Source organism: Periplaneta americana, chromosome 8 (genome assembly GCF_040183065.1).
Source record: "Periplaneta americana isolate PAMFEO1 chromosome 8, P.americana_PAMFEO1_priV1, whole genome shotgun sequence".
NCBI lineage: Eukaryota > Metazoa > Arthropoda > Insecta > Blattodea > Blattidae > Periplaneta > Periplaneta americana.
Window position 1 is genome coordinate 159880461 of NC_091124.1, and position 18530 is coordinate 159898990.

An 18530-nucleotide genomic window follows, 5' to 3' on the forward strand; every position below is an offset into this window, starting at 1 on the left:
GGGTTTCTTTTCGACTGTCATAGCACTGTTTATTAAACCATGGTTGTGCTCGTTTGTTTCTCACTGGTATACTTGTATTCTGCAGTAAGTTGTTTGCCGTTAACAGTGCGTCATTTATCTGACCCTCTGCTAGCAGTTGCATTGCTCTGGACACTTCGTCTTTATTTTGCTCTATCTGTGCGGCATTTATTCTCCGTGATATTTTGGCACTATTGTTCGCCTTGCTTCGTTTTGGTTGTAAGGTTGGACAGCTGATTACCGTTCTTATTGGTATGTGTTTCCTTATAGGAATGGCTGTGGAAGATCTTTGCTATTATATTTTTGCCTCAAAACTGCAATTCAGAAGCTCATTGGATTTTCTAACTGATTGTCGAGAACAAATTGTTTGCAACTTGACACAACAATTTTTTTATTGTTGCTTCAAACCTAATACAAATTTCACAATTTCATCATCTTAATAAAATTATCACTAGTAATAAACTAATAATTTATTGAAATAATTATATTTTTAAAAACAATTTTCTGTGAAAATCGCAAAATACGGTATGCATAATTGTAATGATAATAATACTAATAATAATAATAATAATAATAATAATAATAATAATAATAATCTGTGGCGCCACAGTCCTTGAAGGACACAGACAGACCAGCCGGCTTCTGGTCTCACGTTCACATGATGAAGCAGAACTGGACGATCATCTAACCAGAATGGAGGTATCGTGTGGTTAGCACGATGATCCCGCCAGCCGTTATAGCTGGCTTTCACAACCTGATTTCGCTACCTATCGTAGCTCCCCAAGTGCATCACGATGCTGGGTGGGCACCGGTCCCATACTCTTGTCGAAATGTCGTGAGAAAATTTCTTCCCGTATGAGGACTCGAACCAGGGCGCATTCCGTAACGCGAATCCTAGGCAAGATGCCTTAGACCACGATGCCACGACGCGAGACAATAAATTGTAACGATATCCTCTAATTATCCAATTATGAAATAATTCCATAAAATATGTAAAAACATACACTATAAAAATTACATTTTCTGAATGGTGAAACATTGCTTAGCGTACATATTACGATATGCATACATATTTTAATATAATAGAAAAAAGTTATTACATAACTATCCTAGATAAAATTTCATGCTAGATGTTCCTGACATATTCTTTGTAACTGGTAATATAGGTACTGATTTCTGTAATTCATTTTCGGAATTTGTGGTTTACAAAAAATTCAATGTCTAAGGATAAATTGCTTTTAATAGTGATAGATGAATGTTTTTATCCTTTCCCAGTCCTTTTTCATAGAACTTATGTAAATAATGAACAACTGGCGTGATAGCTGTATCCTTAGCGAACATCTTCATTAAGAGAGAAAGAAAGAATTGGTAGTTTAATTAATAAAATACTAAGTTTATATTCTAGGCTCTAAACATTATGACGTAATTATATTGCATAGAGATTTCTGAAACCTCTGAAGTTTTGCCATACATGCACTTTAAACGAATTGTATTTACTGAACATTAACTAAATTAAATTTTGTTTCAGCGTATGAAGAGGAATTGATAATGGTGTTGAACAATACACCAGAAACTCTTCAAAAGTTATCAGCTTATGCACTGGGAAAAAGTCTATCAGATGTTGTGACTCAGATTGTATTCCCGGTAGAAAATACTAAGAAATTTGTTGGCTCTACATCTTCAACTCATATAATAAGTGCACGGATTATGAGCACATATTTGAAGAAAACGCTTCAAGATGAAGTTCCTACCACCATTCTTAACTATCTCGTATCGGTCATCCTAACTCACCTACGCTCTCAATATAATCAAATATATGAATGGCAAATGAAAAGTGGCAGGAGAGTATTCTGTGAGATTTTGGAAGCAATCTTACAGCCGAAATTGACAGAACTTCATTTATCAAGAGAATTAGAGAGAATAGTCGAACCTGAATCGAAGTTGCATCTTGGCAGCGACAGATTAATGTGCTATCCGACACACACATTGCACTTCACGAAGAATACAGCACTGGACACTATGCTCGCAACAAAAGTAAATAACCTAGTGGCCAAAATGACAAATTTACAGGAACTGACGTTACATTGCTATTGCTCGGATAATCTCATTATGACACTTGGTAACAATTGTACTAAATTGAAATATTTAGATATCCAAAGATCTGAAGGTGTTACCGACAAGTGTATTATTTCACTTACGAACTTCAAGGAATTGGAGAAAATGGACATTTCAGGCACACGCATTACATCTTGTGGTCTACGCATTTTCTTAAATTATCTTTCCTCAGATAAAAATGAAACTCTTTCATCTTTCACAGTTTCAAAATTAACATTTGATTTAGTATGTCACTTAAGTTCAATTTCCTCTCTAAGAACCATAATTACAGGTTATGTGGATCTTACTGGCTCTCTGGAGGAATACCATTGTTTTCAGAACCTGCAAGTTCTAAAATTTCAAAGCAAACCTCTTCGAAAAAGTGGTCTTATTGTTAAGCAATTATTTCAGAATGTTGGGCAATGTCTACAGGAACTGGAATTTCCTACGTATGTTTTGGATACACTATATGATATATGTCAACATTGTCCCCTACTTAAGATTCTGAGAGTAAACACATTCTCTATAGACGTGAAAGACTCAGGAGACCCTCCACACACATTCAAACTGCTTCAACATCTCACAATTTTTCTTCAAACTCCTTCTAGTGCTCCCATCTTGTTTAGAATGTGTCCCAATCTTGTGACTCTGAATGTATTTACAAAATCAGAATTTTATGAGAATATTCTACCCTCTTTGATAGTAGGAAAGCACCTGAGTCCTTATCTGCAAACTGTCAGCCTTGGTACTTCTGCAGAAAGAGTCCCCACTTATACAAAAGACCTCCTGAGTTCTTACTGTGCTGATCTGAAGGAATACAACGAGTTTGGAAAAAGATCTGATATAATGTACTCCTGTCTCTCCACGATTGGAATTACGTGAGTATAACCAACTTTTATATTATCCTGTAATCAAAGCGATTTCTATCTAAATAATTAAAAGAATTCAATTGGCATTTGTTTTCCTCTGCCTTCAACAGATGTCAAAATAAATTTAAGGTCATCTCGTAAATAACATTTTAAGCTATATAGAAATTAGAGACAAATTGTAAATCATAAATCTTCAAAATCAAAACTAATCACGAGTCAAAGTATTAATTCAATACGTATACAGAGACAAATTTTTAAGACATTTGGAATGGTCGAATTTCAAATTCCATAAGTTGACATACTCCTATCAAATTTAGTACCAAATCTTTCCCAGTGGTAAAAAGGCAGTCGGAGCGTGGTGCCAACCGCAGCACCTCATTATAGTGTCGAGATCAAAGAATACATGGAGCTCGACCTCCATGGTCCAATGTGCCATTCACGGCATGCATAGGAAGTGCCTCAATCTTGACCAATATATAGGGCAATTTTGAGAGGATAACGACATTTTGAAGATCTCGACACTTAAGAAAAGTAGCCATTGCGAGCACTGTTCCTAGTGGAAAAAGTCAAACTACATGAGATCTGGTTTTACTGTGTTTCTAATCTCTGTGTAAGTGAATCTTGTGACTTCAACTTGTGTTTTACATTCACAAAAAGTAATAGACACAATGAATGTGAGTTACACTTTTCTTTTCGGTATAATATACCATCTAAATTTGTTGTATTTTGACTGCATGTGCGTGATATTAGAGGTGCACAAATTATTGTATAATATATTTTACAGGTTAGTAAAGGTGCCAAAGCGATTACCATCAAACAATTGCCTTTATTTCGAGTGTGCTGTCATCTTTTGAATGGAGGCGTATCTCGGGGAGATTTCGACACTGTGTTTTGAGAAGATCTCAACATGTGTCGAAGTCTCCCTGATTTCGCTTGTGATCCTTCCAGTGGTCTGTCTCTATCAAAATTCTTGTGTGTTTGGTCTTAGGAAGAGTTCGCAATCCTTCATGAAGCTTTTTAGTGTCACTTTATCCATCCATCTGTTTTTCCCCCCTGTGTGTCTGCCGGTATGTATGAAACTACTCATCTTCCACTGGATCAATCTTAATTAAATTTTATATTTTAATTTTCATTGATATCGGACAAATAGGAAAAGACATAACTCTCGATACAAATATGAAAAATGAATTAGTTTGACACATCTTTCGCCTTGATTCTAAAGGATATATGAATTAATAATTTGATGCTTATTTACATTTATTGATGTTCTCGGCTGTGTAGTGGTAATCACATGTTCCTCTGGATCAAGTGTCAATTACCGTGTATAAAATACGACCAACGGCAATCGAGTTTTCAAACAAAAAAATACATTCAAAGTACAGCACAAAGTACAACTGAACATGAAAGACATCAAAATATTGGTTCATTTATCATATCTCGGAGTCATTCTAGACAAGAAAGTAACTTTTAAACCACAATTATAAAACTGTCCAAAAAGGCAAGCTAAGTTCCATTCTTGATCATTCAAATAATCCGCTAGCAAACTGTTTTGGTCAATCAAAAGTGATGAAACTTCCGTTCGAAGTTCAAGTAAACGTGACAACGTTTTACTACGCGACAACCATCGCAATTCTGTGTGTAATAACAGTGACTTGTGTATACTCCCCATATCTTCACACAGGAGACTAAATAGCCTACACTGCAAAGCTCGTGCCTTAACAAAGTTGATAATTTTGACGGCGTTGTTGTCTACTACCTGCTGGCATTTTTGCGAGGGCGTGTTAATCGATTCAATCGACAATCGACAATCGGACGAATTGGACATTGGGTTATATTTGATTTCGATTTCTCCTGCTAGGCCTCATGATCAAATCCGTCTAAAATTATTAAAGAAGCAGTGGGTTCCCTCAGATGGCGGAAGGAAGCATGTAGAAATGAAAGAACATTTGAAGAAAGGAAAATATGCAATATCCACTCTTAATCGAGTATTATGGGATAACAAAATCAGAATAAATTTTTGGCGTTAGAAATGGGTTATTGGAGACGATCAGCAGGCATTTCAAGAAGAGATAGAATTAGAAACGATATAATCAGAGAGATAATGCAAGTTAAGAATGATATTGTAGAGAATATTTTCACAAAACAACTAATATGGTATGGGGATATGATGCGAATGAATACGGAAAGATTACCAAGGTTGACATTTGATTGAACCCCATATAGAAGAAGAAAAAGATGAAGACCAATGACAAAAGGACATTCTAGAAGCTATGGAAAGAAGACACTTAGACAATTAGGAGAAGACCTATGGAGAGATAGAGGGGAGTGGTATCTTGCAGTGCGATACATTTATCAGTGACTGGAAATTAATATTTGGCTGTCAGAAAATGTCAAAAGGCATTGTAAACTGATTAATATATATATATATATATATATATATATATATATATCTTTGGGCTCCAAGTCAAACATACAATATTTTAAAAATGACGTGGACGCGACGAAATGAACATTTCGATCTGATTGGCTGATAGCATATCCATGGCTAGCTTATCAGCTATTACTAAAGGGCCTCTTTATAAAATGTGTGTATTGTTTCGACCTCCAGCCCAACGAGGACTTCAAGGACAATTTATTGTCTCCCCTTGCCTTAAATATAATAAGTTTCACGAAGTTGCACAAGCTCATGCGGCAAGCCAGTGGCATCGTAGTGCGATTGTGTCTTCCACAAGTTTTCAGAATGTCATAGACAGAAAACAAGCCAGTTTGCATTCTGCATATCACAAGGAAGTTGAAGAGAACAGGGTGAAACTTCGTTCAATTATATCAACAATTTTGTTTTGCAGGAAGTATGATCTTCCACTTCGTGGGAAAAGGGATGAAGGCTTTGTTTTTACTGATCTCTTGCATTTTAGAATGGAATCCGCAGACAAAATTTTAAAGGAACATTTGAAATCTGGAGCAAAAAAAAACTATTTGTACATATCACATCAGATCTGAAATGGATTAATTGAAACTTGTGCTGATGTACTAAAAAAATAATTCAAGAGGGAAAACATTCATCTTTCTTCTCGGTATTGACTGATGAGTCCGCTGACACCAGCGGTACAGAGCAATAAAATTGTCCATCGGTGTTCATTATTTGGGCTGTGAATGTAGCAAAAAAAGAATAAACTGATAACACTGATAGACAAATTTAAACTCTTTTTGCTCCTTTGAACGAAAATAGGTAATTATTTATAATTCGACCCCACTGAATTCAAATCTGGAATTGAAAATGCTGTACCACTTCTCGTTTTCCCGAGATTTTCATTTTAATTTTTAATAGAAATTTAATTTCCTTTGTAAAACTACATCGAAATTTGAAATCATTTTTCTTTCTTTGCTCATGAAAAAAACTTTAAATATTGAAGTGAATATATGGAATAAAAGAATATAGGACTGCTCTAGGAAGAAATTTCATTCAAAAGAAAGAAAGAAAGAAAGAAAGAAAGAAAGAAAGAAAGAAAGAAAGGGAAAACACATTTTTACTCACATTTTCAAGATTTTTTTCTTGAACTCTTCCGTTTGTAACTATCACCAGAAACGTCTTCCTTGAGGTTCCAACAATAGTCTGCCAACATGTTCTGTACCGATTTTCCTGCATACCTTCTCTCCATGACAGAAATATCCTAGTGAAATCTCTCACCGCATTCGTCACTAACCGCGCCCATGTTAGAGGGGAAAACATCTAAATGCGAGTGTAAAAAGTGAATTTTCAAGGATATATTGCACCCCATACGCTGATAAGACTTCAACAAGTTCCTAATAAGTTCCTTGTAGTTGTCAACTTTCACATTTCCAAGAAAATTAGAGCATACTTGTCTGAAAACTAACCATGCACATTTCTCTTTTTTTGTGTGTTAGAAATTGCACAAAGTTGTCATCAAGAATGATCTCACGGATTTGTGGCCCAATAAATATATCTTCTTTTAACTCACTATCACTGAGTTTAGGAAATTTTTCCCTCAAGTACCCAAAACTCTGACCATGTTTACCCAAAGACTTGACAAAATGTTTCATCAACCCTAATTTTATATGCAACGGTGGTAACAGAATCTTGTCTTTCTCAAGTAAAGGGTGATTCTTAACACTCTTCTCTCCAGGAATTTCTCTGTGACTTCGGAGTAAATTCACCGCAAATATAACTAAACAACTTCGGGTTATTCACACATTTGCGTGGCATGGCCAACTCAATAATTGAGTTACAATATTATAATTAAAGAAACAATTATGATTAATGCTGTTATCGTTTTGTTATAATACACCTTACACTTCACTTCACAATACACACTTAATTCACAATTTCACGAACATACACAGACATAAAATACAGCTAATCGCGAAGCGATCAGAAAGAAAATTAACGCATTATTAAGAGGCCATCCACAAAATAACAATTTTAACAGAAAAACAGGACATTAATCTACTGCCAGATGTTCCCTTCACCAAATATTAAGTGCCACTCATAAACATACAAGATCAGTAAAAGCTTCTTATCCATTTGTTTGGAACCAAACGTTAAGTCTTAAGCCGGATGCGGACACCAGAAACTATAAAACTATAAAATGAGGGTGTTTTGCAAACAATTTAGGTGATACAGCAAAACGGATATCATATTCGTTATCAGCACATCTCAATACATAAGGCCACTTACTTTTATTCAAAGGAGTATTTCATTGTTTATCTGTGTAATTAGAGTGGAATTCTTTGGTTATGTGCCGTTCCAAAATCGAGATTCAAAATCGATTTCAGAAATCATTATCAGGTTTTTGAGAATTGTAATTTGCATTTAAACAAGCTAGTTAGACAAGGGTATGATGGTTGTGCTGCAATGGCTGGGCTTATTAGTTGAGTTCAGAAAATAAATTAATGATAAATATTCTATGGGGCTGTTTTTTTCATTGTGCTAGCTACATATTTAATCTGGTCATCAATGATCTTAATGATGTCACTGAAGTGAGAAATACGTCTGGGACGACACAAGAAATCATAATATTTTTTGAGACAGTACTTTACGACGGAATATGATTCCCAATATTCCTCTTTTTTGTGAAACGCGCTGGTCGGCAAAATACAAAAGTATCAGATTATTTTCTGAGAACTTTCTGACCTTGTAAAAGTTTTGAAAGAACTTTCAGAGAACGCAATGAAGTCGAAGACACAGAACACAGAACAAAGTTTATCAACTCTACAGGATTGCAACAAATCCCACCTATATTGTGACACTTCTAGTGATTGCTGCTTATTCCTCCAGACTTGAACCTGTATGCAACCAGCTTCAACACGTGAACATCAACATAATGGCCAAGAACGATCACGTAGCAAAACTAACGAATGCGTTTCATTCTCATCGCGATAATGCCGCAACAGAGTTCAAAACTATCTATGAAAAAGCACAAGTTTGTGAAGAACTACTGTAGATGTTGAATTAAAATTCCCTCCACTGGTTGGAAAACAGACACAAAGGTCGAACTATCCTTCTGAAAATGTATAAGATTTCTTTAGAAGGGCAATCTTTATCCCTTACTTGGACTCTATTATTTGCTCTCTGAAACATAGTTTCTCTCATGTGCACGAGAAAGCATTTTCACTTATGCAGCTCCGAAATGAAAAAATGAAATAAAGTGTCATTTCTAGCTGTTGCGAAGAATACAATTACGGAGATAGATTACAAAATTTAATCGCTGAAGCTACCACATGGTACGAGCTGCTACCCGGCCGTAGCGGAGGCTATAAAAATTGGTATAACTCTTCCGGCGATATATGCCATCGAACGCTCAAAATTTGGAATCGATCTACAATGGGCGACGAGAAGCTAAGTGGGTTGTGCATACTCAGCATTCATAGAAAAAGGTGGAAGACGACATCCAAGACGACTGAAATTCTTATTCCAAAATTAACTTCCTTTTCTTATACGGTAGTGGATTTCCCAAAATTATATTGTGTAGGCTATTCATGTATACTAAAATATATGGTGGTAAGTCATTTTTGCAAATTTAAATGTTTGAAAATAAAATAATTTTGTGCTTGAAATTCAATATTTTAAAATATTTATGATTTCCCATTTCAGCAGTTGCATGCTTAGCCTGCTAATTTCCCACGGGGTGCAAATGCTAATTATAGTTAGTATTGTTGATGTGTTCTGTGTAATTACTTGTTTTATTGTAGGATTGATGTATTACTCTAATATGTTCGTTGTAGTTTGTTGTAACAGTTGTAAAATTAATTTTATATTTATCTTATTCACAACATCAACAGAAGGAAAATGTAAATCTCTATACTTCATTATACAGGTGTCCGGGAAAGACCTGACGAAAAAAAATAACTATATCTCTGAAACTATTGCATTTATTGCCGTGATGTTTTCACAGTTACAAAGAGAAACATAATAAGTTTTAATGTACCTCTATATGAGCACTATTTTGGACCGGGCTATATATAGGCGATACTCAATCTCTTGCGAAAGCATCTCCGGTGTGACTAGTCCTACTGCTTTGTAGATTCGGTCACGTAACTCTGCAATATCGGTCACAGGAGTGCGATACACTTTGTCTTTCACAAACCCCACAGAAAGAAATCCAGTGGGATCATGTCCGACGACCGTGATGCCATGGTGTAGGTCCACCTCTTTCAATCCAGTGGTCAGGGAACGTGTTACCGAGGAAAGAGCGCACATGTTTAGCATACTTTGGGGGCCTCCCCTACTGTTGAAACACATTTTCTGATGGTAGTTGTGGGACAACGTAATTTCGCAGTATATCCAGGTATGTGAGCTCTTGAAAGAACGCTCCAATAACACCAGTCTTCATTAGGCAGCATCATATATTTAACTTAGGACTGTCGCGTTGGTATTCAATTACGGCACGTGGGTTTTCACTGCCACAGATCCTGCAGTTATGTCTGTTCACTTTGCCGCAGACATGAAACGAAGCCTTATCAGAAAAGGCTATCTTTGCCAGATACCTACCATCTTTGTCAACACGTGTCAGCAACTCCTCTGCAAACTCTCTCCGACGGGGACGGTCGTTTCCCTGTATGGCGTGAAGCAGTTGCAATTTGAAACAGCGTAGACGTAAGTGTTTGCGTACAACGTCGTACACTGTGGATTTTGGCATTTACAGTTCTCTTGCCGCCTCACGAATGGATTTCCTCGGGCTTCTTTAAAAGTAGTTCGTACCCGTTAAATGTCATTGTCATTAATGCGTGGTTTCCTTGCTTTTCCCTGCTGTGATTGAACACTGCCTGTTTCTCGAAATTGCTTGTCCCAATGGAGGATGCTGTTTCGGGCGGGAGGATTTCGGCCTTTGTCCGTTTGGAAACGACGTTGTACACGCTTGACTGACTTACATTCAGCCAGTCATAAAACGCATTCTGCTTTCTCTACTTTGGTAAACAATGTTCGACTGCTCACTAATTACACGCACAACTTGCCGGCACCGGAGCGAATTTTTCTCCTGTAATAACCATTGTTACCAAAACAGATAAATTCTGTAGGACCAGTGATGTTAGCTAAACTTGCATATTTAGATCTTTATTTAGAGTCTCACTTATCATTGGAGGCTTCAGCCTTGAGGCGCCGTGTCATGAGGTTAGTAGACTATTAATTAGAAGTACCATGACGATCTGCAAGCTTTAAATTAACAGATCACAACTATTCTTGAGGTGCCAGACCATGGTTTTCGATAAAACAACGAATTTACAAGCGTTTAAGCAAAACCGTTACTTTTATGCCAGATATCAAAATCAAATATTTTCAGACATCTTACAACCTCCATTTCAAAGTACAAGGTCAATCAAAAGTCTGTAACCAAATAAATATCTTCCATATGCTTGATTTTCGATTACTATAGATGTTACCAGTATTTGTAAGACTAAATGCTTTACGAGTGACACATTCGATTATAGCTGTCAGCTATCTGAAAAGCCGCCATTTTGGATGCAACTTTGAAATTTTAAATGGAAAGGGGGTCATGTAGGTACTCAAAATCATCTGAAATTTTCTGAAAAAAAAAATCAATGATGCAATCCGTTTTGAGATATTTCTAATCGCTTTTAAGTTATTTAAAGATAACTGTCATACTGATACAAACCTAACTTACTGCATCTACAGATATTTTGTAACATGGTACAGTACTAAGGAGGCTTTGGTAAACGTATTTCTATGCAATTCTGGTAATTAACTTTTCCTGCATTAATGTTTGGTTAACCTGTGACAGTTTCAATGCATTGTTTTGATTATTTGAAGCTTTCCTATATCAAATTTCTTGATTTTCTTGATGGTATTATCGAAAGAGGAAATAATTGATATCATTCTTCATTCTGGTAGGTTAAGTCACAGAAATGTTGCAGCAGACTGGACAAACAGATTTTTATTGGTTATTTAACGACGCTGTATCAATTACTAGGTTATTTAGCGTCGATGAGGTTGGTGATAGCGAGATGGTATTTGGCGGGATGAGGTCGAGGATTCGCCATAGATTACCTGGCATTTACCTTACGGTTGGGGAAAATCTCGGAATAAGCTCAACCAGGTAATCAACCCAAGCGGGGATCGAAACCGCGCCCGAGTGCAACTTCAGACTGGCAGGTAAGCGCCTTAACCAACTGAGCTATGCCGGTGGCTACGAACAGTTCCCTGGACATTAGATTGGTCGGCGTGGACCAGTAGAATGGCAGGCTAGGTCTCCACATTTAACATCCCTTGATTTTTTCTTTTGACGTTACGTCTACATAAAGAGCTTGGTGTATTAAAAGAAAATTGAGAACATGAAGAGAACATTTTGAAGCATTTCCGGGGTGATTTTGCACAGGCTCCAATGATATGATTCCACATTCTACTGGCTGGTCAAATTGGCAATGAAGAAAGTTTGGCAAGACTACCAGAAGGAAACAATCTGAGAAGAACTGTCAATAATGAACAAACAGGACTGGACCTCCCAACATCAAAAATTAGCAAGAACTTCAAATAACTGCCCTATACGATGAAACCAATAGAGGTGACAGGTTTTTAATGTATGATTCGGGCAGAGAAGACCAAAACAGAATTATTATATTCTCCTCTACTTTGGATATTGAATTTTTGTGTGCGAGTGACTTCCTTTTGTCTGACGGAACATTTAAGGTAGTTCCACACAGTTTTTACACCTATTCACCGTTCATGAAATAGCAAATGTTTTTACATTTCCATTATCTTTCTGCCTATTGACCAACAAACTTGTCCACACCTGTGGAGTAACGGTCAGCGCGTCTGGCCGCGAAACCAGGTGGCCCGGGTTCGATTCCCGGTCGGGGAAAGTTACCTGGTTGAGATTTTTTCCGGGGTTTTCCCTCAACTCAATATGAGCAAATGCTGGGTAACTTTCGATGTTGGACCCCGGACTCATTTCACCGGCATTATCACCTTCATCTCATTCAGACGCTAAATAACCTTAAATGTTGATAAAGCGTCGCAAAATAACCAACTAAAATAAAAATTAAAAAAACCAGCAAACTTGAAGAAAATCATACTGCCTCGTATACAGTCAATTAAAGGCACAAAGTCAAGGCCTACAAATGAATCCTCGAACAGTTATGATCGATTTTGAGCTCGGTAATATGAACGCACCGAAACTAAACTTTCCAAATGCGAACATAAAGGGATGTCTTTACCATTTTACATAGGTTTAAGAGATTTATATTTAAATACCGAACAACCAGAACATCGCAGCCAAATTCGAGAACTCTTGACCCTTCCATTCATTTCGTTAGAAGATACTGAAAATACATTTGATATGCTATACGATGACATTAATGAAGATCTGGTTGATCTCTCAGCATACATACAAAACATATGTAAGGGGCCGATGCGCTCAAGGGCAGAAGAGAGCAGTCCCAGCAAGGTTTCCGCCACCAATTTGGAACACATCTGACTCTTCAGGGACACCAACGAACAAACAATGCAGTTGAAGCATTTCATAGTAAATTTCAGAAGATGGTCGCTGTTCATCATGCGAGTATTTGGAGGCTAATTCAAAACATCAAAGATGAACAACATGAGGACGAAACTCTGATACATCAAATTCGAGTAGGTCATCGAAATATTAGGCCTGCAGTTAATAAAACATACCAAAGAAACCAACAACGGATAGAGGCAATCGTCAAGAGATATCATGAACACAAAGACAGGAATGATATAAAACGCTACCTTCGTGCAATATCTTTCCATTTAAAATGCATGGACAGCCAGAAGAGGAAGGTCAAGGTCAAGAGATGAAATAAAAAATTCACTGTAAATTGGAGATTTCTGTGTGTTTATACATTAAAAATTATGATCTCATGTATAGGACATTTTACATAAAAATTCATTGTAAATTAGAGATTTCTGTGTGTTTATACATTAATTATGTATGTATGTATTTTTTTACACTGCAAGTGGGCAAGCACCCGGTGGCAGTGGTATATACAATATTAACAATACACAATAAAATGATAAGCAATACACAATAAAATTTACAATACACAATACAATTTACAACACATACAATTTTATACACAATACAATAAGAATACACAATACAATTTAACACAATAATAATAAAACATAAAATAAAACACCTAATTTTACAACACAACCTACATAATTATGTATAGGTCCTACATAAGTTTCAATAGTCTTTCACATATGATCATATATATAGCACATTTTACATTTATGGATATTTATATAAGTGGACATTTAATTTTATGGACATTTACGTAAGTGGACATTTAATTTTATGGACATTGTATTTGTGGACATTTATGTAATTGGACATTTCTTTTTGCGGACGTATTCAAATAGACATTTTAACCTCCAATCAATTACTCTACTAGAAGTCCCTGTATCTCTTCTGAAGATCAGATAGGCCTATACTTTAAATGAAATCATATGGTAGTCATAAGTTCCTAAACAATAAGTTGCTGGGTAGCGAAACCTTAGCTATATATGTCCTCGAGTATTTAAAAGTAAAAACTATAAATTATGCAAAAATTTATCTGGCAGTGACCACCCTAGCATCATCAGCGGGAAAGGCTAACATTTCATTTTTAGGTTCCTCCTCTCTCAGTTTAGAAATTCAACTCTGCCAGACTAGCAGAATTTTAGATGATCTTAGTTTATCAGTTCAGGAGGCAACAGAAACCACCTAACCAACATGTAATAACTTTTGCAGAAAAAACATATAGGTACTTATGTTGGTAATAAAGTTTCATCAGAGTTTTGCAGAAGTAGATACAAGCTTGGATTTTGTATAATATAATATTGTTAAAACAGTCTCAATAATAATAATAATAATAATAATAATAATAATAATAATAATAATAATAATAATAATAATAATTTCTGATTCCAGAGTAGCCTGTCTAACCGACAACAAGCGTCGTCAACGAACATGACAAAGGAATCGAAGCTCATGATGAAGACTTTGGACCAAAGTTATAGTGGAAAATGAGGAACAATCTGTTCATATTTCATTTAAACTCATTGAAACTATTAATGCTTAATGAATAGGTTGGCAGTACTTCAAATTATATCCTTTGGTATTTATTTTGTGCAATGTTGTGAAGAAGACATTAGAAATGTGTACAGCCTAGATCAGGGTCGGCAACCTTTTTGTAAGAGTGGGCCATAATGATAAGAAGTGAAGGAGACCAGGCCGGACATGATTTAGAGTTAAATGAATTTAATTATGCGGATTTGGCTTCTAGGTCTGGTTTCCTGTAAAGGTGATTTGAATAATATTCAAGGGAAAATAATTGTTCCGGAACAGGGTATCGAACCCGGAACCTTTGAGAAGTATGTGGACATAAAGGGAAGAATTGAAGCATGATTCTCTATCGTTTCTGGATAGCTCAGTGACAGAGCGTTAATGCACTTGATGCACTTAATCAAATGTCCCGCGTTCGATACCCGGTCCCGGAACAATTTTTCCCTTGAATATTATTCGAATTTAATTGTCTTGTTTTAACGACACTCGCAACTGCCGAGATTATATCAGCAAACTTAAATGCCATTGACTGGGTCGGGATCGAACTCGTAACATCGGGCACAGGTCAGCACTATACCGACTGCGTCACCAAGACCGACTACAGTTAAATTAATGATAAATATCATTCAAATAGGATGTACAGAATTACCTTGTTAATAATAAATTATTTATTACACATTAAAAATTGAAGAAATAATATAACTAACAAACTAGCAACTAAATTAGTATGTAAATTAGCCTTTGTAACTTTGGTAGACTTATAAATTCAAAGTCTCAAAACAATATGTGCTTCAATTGTACAAATGAAAATCTGATATTACAATTTACGCCTTATCTGAATTTTAGATGCTAGAAAATTAATATCTGTTTCGAAGTTGATGACTGATACACATAAACAGTGATTCAAATGGTCATCAGTTATTCTTGAGCGAAATTTTCAATTTACATATTGCATCCTCGAAAACATCTTCTCACATATACAGGGCTTTCATTTCAAAACTTTCCAGTCTAAATAACTAATTTAAATTGAATACAATTTAAACAAAAAAACACGTCGATTTAGATATTGAAGCAGAAGTCTGAAACCAGGCTTAATTGCATTTTAGATTTCACCCCCCAGCGCCTAGCAACTCCCACTTTGAAATTTCAAATGGCACCCCTATATTTTTATATTTAAATATGAAAGATGATTCAATTGTTTATACATCTCATTCATTTATTTCACATCTTTTGTTTTATATTGTTGCCTGGAAACCTCGATTGTTGTTACTGTTGATTAGAGCTGAAGCTACAAATACCACTGAACATTTCTTGTAATAGTATTGTAAAATGGTGTATACCCTTCAGGAGAGAACAGAACTCATTTATTTATGGAGCTGAAAACCGTTGTGCTCGTAGAACTGCTAGAGCTTTCAACGAGAGGCATCCTGAGAAAAACGTAAGTCACCGAAATATCATAGATCTAATAGCCTACGGAAATTTGTGTGTGCAATAAAGCAAATGACCAACCTTGAAAACTCGATGAAACTTCGCAGATTGAAATACTAGGTCATTTCATTAATGATCCCTCTACCTCCATTCCAAAAATAGCTGCTGTAACAAACATTTCGGTTGGTTCCATACATAAAGTGCAGAAAAAGGACAAATTTTTCCCCTACAAAAAACAAAGTCACCAACAGCTCAGCGATGACGATTTTGATAGAAAAGTAGAATTTTGTGAACAGATGTCTCAGAGAATTGAAAATAATTCAAATTTGACACAAAATATTTGCTTTAGTGATGAAGCGATTTTTTTTTCTTCAATGGGTTTGTCAACAAACACAATTGTAAGTATGGGACATTGAAAATCCTCATGTGTTTCGTGAAAATAATGCACAGTTTTCTCAAAAGATCAATGTGTGGGCTGGAATTTTTGGGGATGATATTGTTAGGCCGATTTTCATTGAAAAAAACCAGACTGGAGAATTGTATCTGAACTTATTAGAAAATGTAAGTCATCCACTTATCACACTGTCGCTAGAGAACCAAGTCAATGAAGGAAACCTGGTGTTGGACGAACAAAATTTGCATTTTCAACAGGACAGAGCTTCCCCACACTATGCAGTACCTGTGCGACAATGGTTGGATAGATTTCCTGGAAAATGGATTGGTACGAGAGGTGCTGTAGAATGGCCGGCGAGATCTCCAGACCTGGCGCCGCTTGACTTCTTCCTATGGAGTCATTTGAAATCTGTTTATTATACTCCTCCGCCTTACAATATTCAAGAACTGAAAAATAGACTAACTCAAGAATGTAATTGAGTTAGTAAGAAAACACACCAAAACGTCCACGAAGAGTTCCAAAATAGACTGTATTACTGTTTAACCTCTTCCCTTACTATATATTTTACCAGTTTTGTGAAAAAAAGTGTCATATTTTTTTTATTTTCGTAAAGAGGTCATTTAATATTGCAGAATCACTGTATATGACTCATTTTCTTACATACTTAAAAAATCACTATGAAATAGACAATGGGACTCAAACGAGTTAACTCGGGTTAATAAATGTTGACACATGTTAGCAACCCGAGTTAACTCGAGTTAATCAGGGAAGTGGTTAACCAACAATGGAGCACATTTTGACACCTGATACTAACTTACTTAAAGATTATATAAATCTCATTAACATCTTCAATGTTACGCTCTAATAATATACTGCACCTTGACCTGAAATAATTCATCAAAATTAAATTAAGAAAATTTTTAAACTTGTTTCTTGTCAGGTTGCCAGGTAAAACATATGAAATAAATGAATGGGGTGTATAAACAATTGAATTCTCTTTCATATTTAAGTATAAAAATATAGGAGTGTCATTTAAATTTCAAAGTGGGGGTGGCTGAGGGGTGGGGTGAAACCTAAAATGCAATTAAATCTGGTTTCATACTTCCCCCTCAATATCTAAATTGACGTGATTTTTAATTGAATTCAACTTAAATAATTAATTATTTAGATTGGGAATTTTTTTAATGAAAGCCGTATATAAGTGCTTTCGAAAACTGTCAGGATTTTATCTGCAAGGTTTTTTTTTATGTTAGGAAACTGTGTAACTGAGAGACATTTGTAAAATTGTACTTTGGTATTTGAATGGCGAAAGGGTTCTGAAATAAGCGACTATCCTTGGAATATGTATCGAAATCCTGAAATCGTGGATGAAATTCCTTCTGCCACAACTCTAACATTTAAAAAAATCTTTTGTGCGGAACTGTGGTACTTCCTTGCTTGGACGGGTGTGTCCAATATATAATTATATAGTGAAGGAACAATTTGTCGAGTTAATTTTAATACAGTATATGAGAGAGAGGGAGTGTGCCTCTCCTAGTAATCAATTGTAGCAGAAGCTGTTAAGTAATAATTTATTTTGAGGTTGAAAGAAAATGTAGTTAATTTTTTTAAGTATATTATTTTATTCACATACTTTTTTGCCTTGCGCTAGTGGGCCGGATAGAACCATATTGTGGGCCGTATGTAGCCCGAGACCACAGGTTGCCGACCCCTAGCCTAGATGATTATAGAAGAAATGAATGACTGAGAAGGAAATGTGGCATTTTTAAGTTCTGTATTTTTGCTGTGACTGTAAATTACAGAGAATTCTTGAAGATTAGTGAGATTTTGTACAAGTTTTTCATTCTACGACACTCCACTCGTACATACAAGCAATAGTTGGATGTTGTGAAAGAAATAAGCAATGAAAGACGATAATAAAGTGAGTTAACGGAAACAATACCAATCACTGGCTACCATATCTCCTACAGTGCTGAAAAATTTTAAATAACTCATGGGCATTGAAACATGGTGCTATTGTCGGACTTTCAACTAGAAACTGGTATAGGGGCCGTTCTGATAGCTGTACTTGTACGCGGGGCAGCATATTCCTTAGGGAGAATCTTAAACAACCTTATTTACGTAAATATATCTGCCCAATTTTGAGCAGAAAACAATTAACTATACAGGTGTGCACTGTCC

The 18530-nt window shown here is 35.8% G+C and overlaps 1 long non-coding RNA gene across 1 annotated transcript; it reads left to right on the top strand.

The window, feature by feature from the left end:
* Positions 1-1552: 1552 nt before the first annotated feature.
* LOC138705200 (uncharacterized) lies at positions 1553-18168 on the top strand. Its single transcript, XR_011333657.1, has 2 exons — positions 1553-2990; positions 14393-18168. It is a non-coding gene; the product is annotated as an uncharacterized lncRNA (long non-coding RNA).
* The last annotated feature ends 362 nt before the right edge of the window (positions 18169-18530 follow it).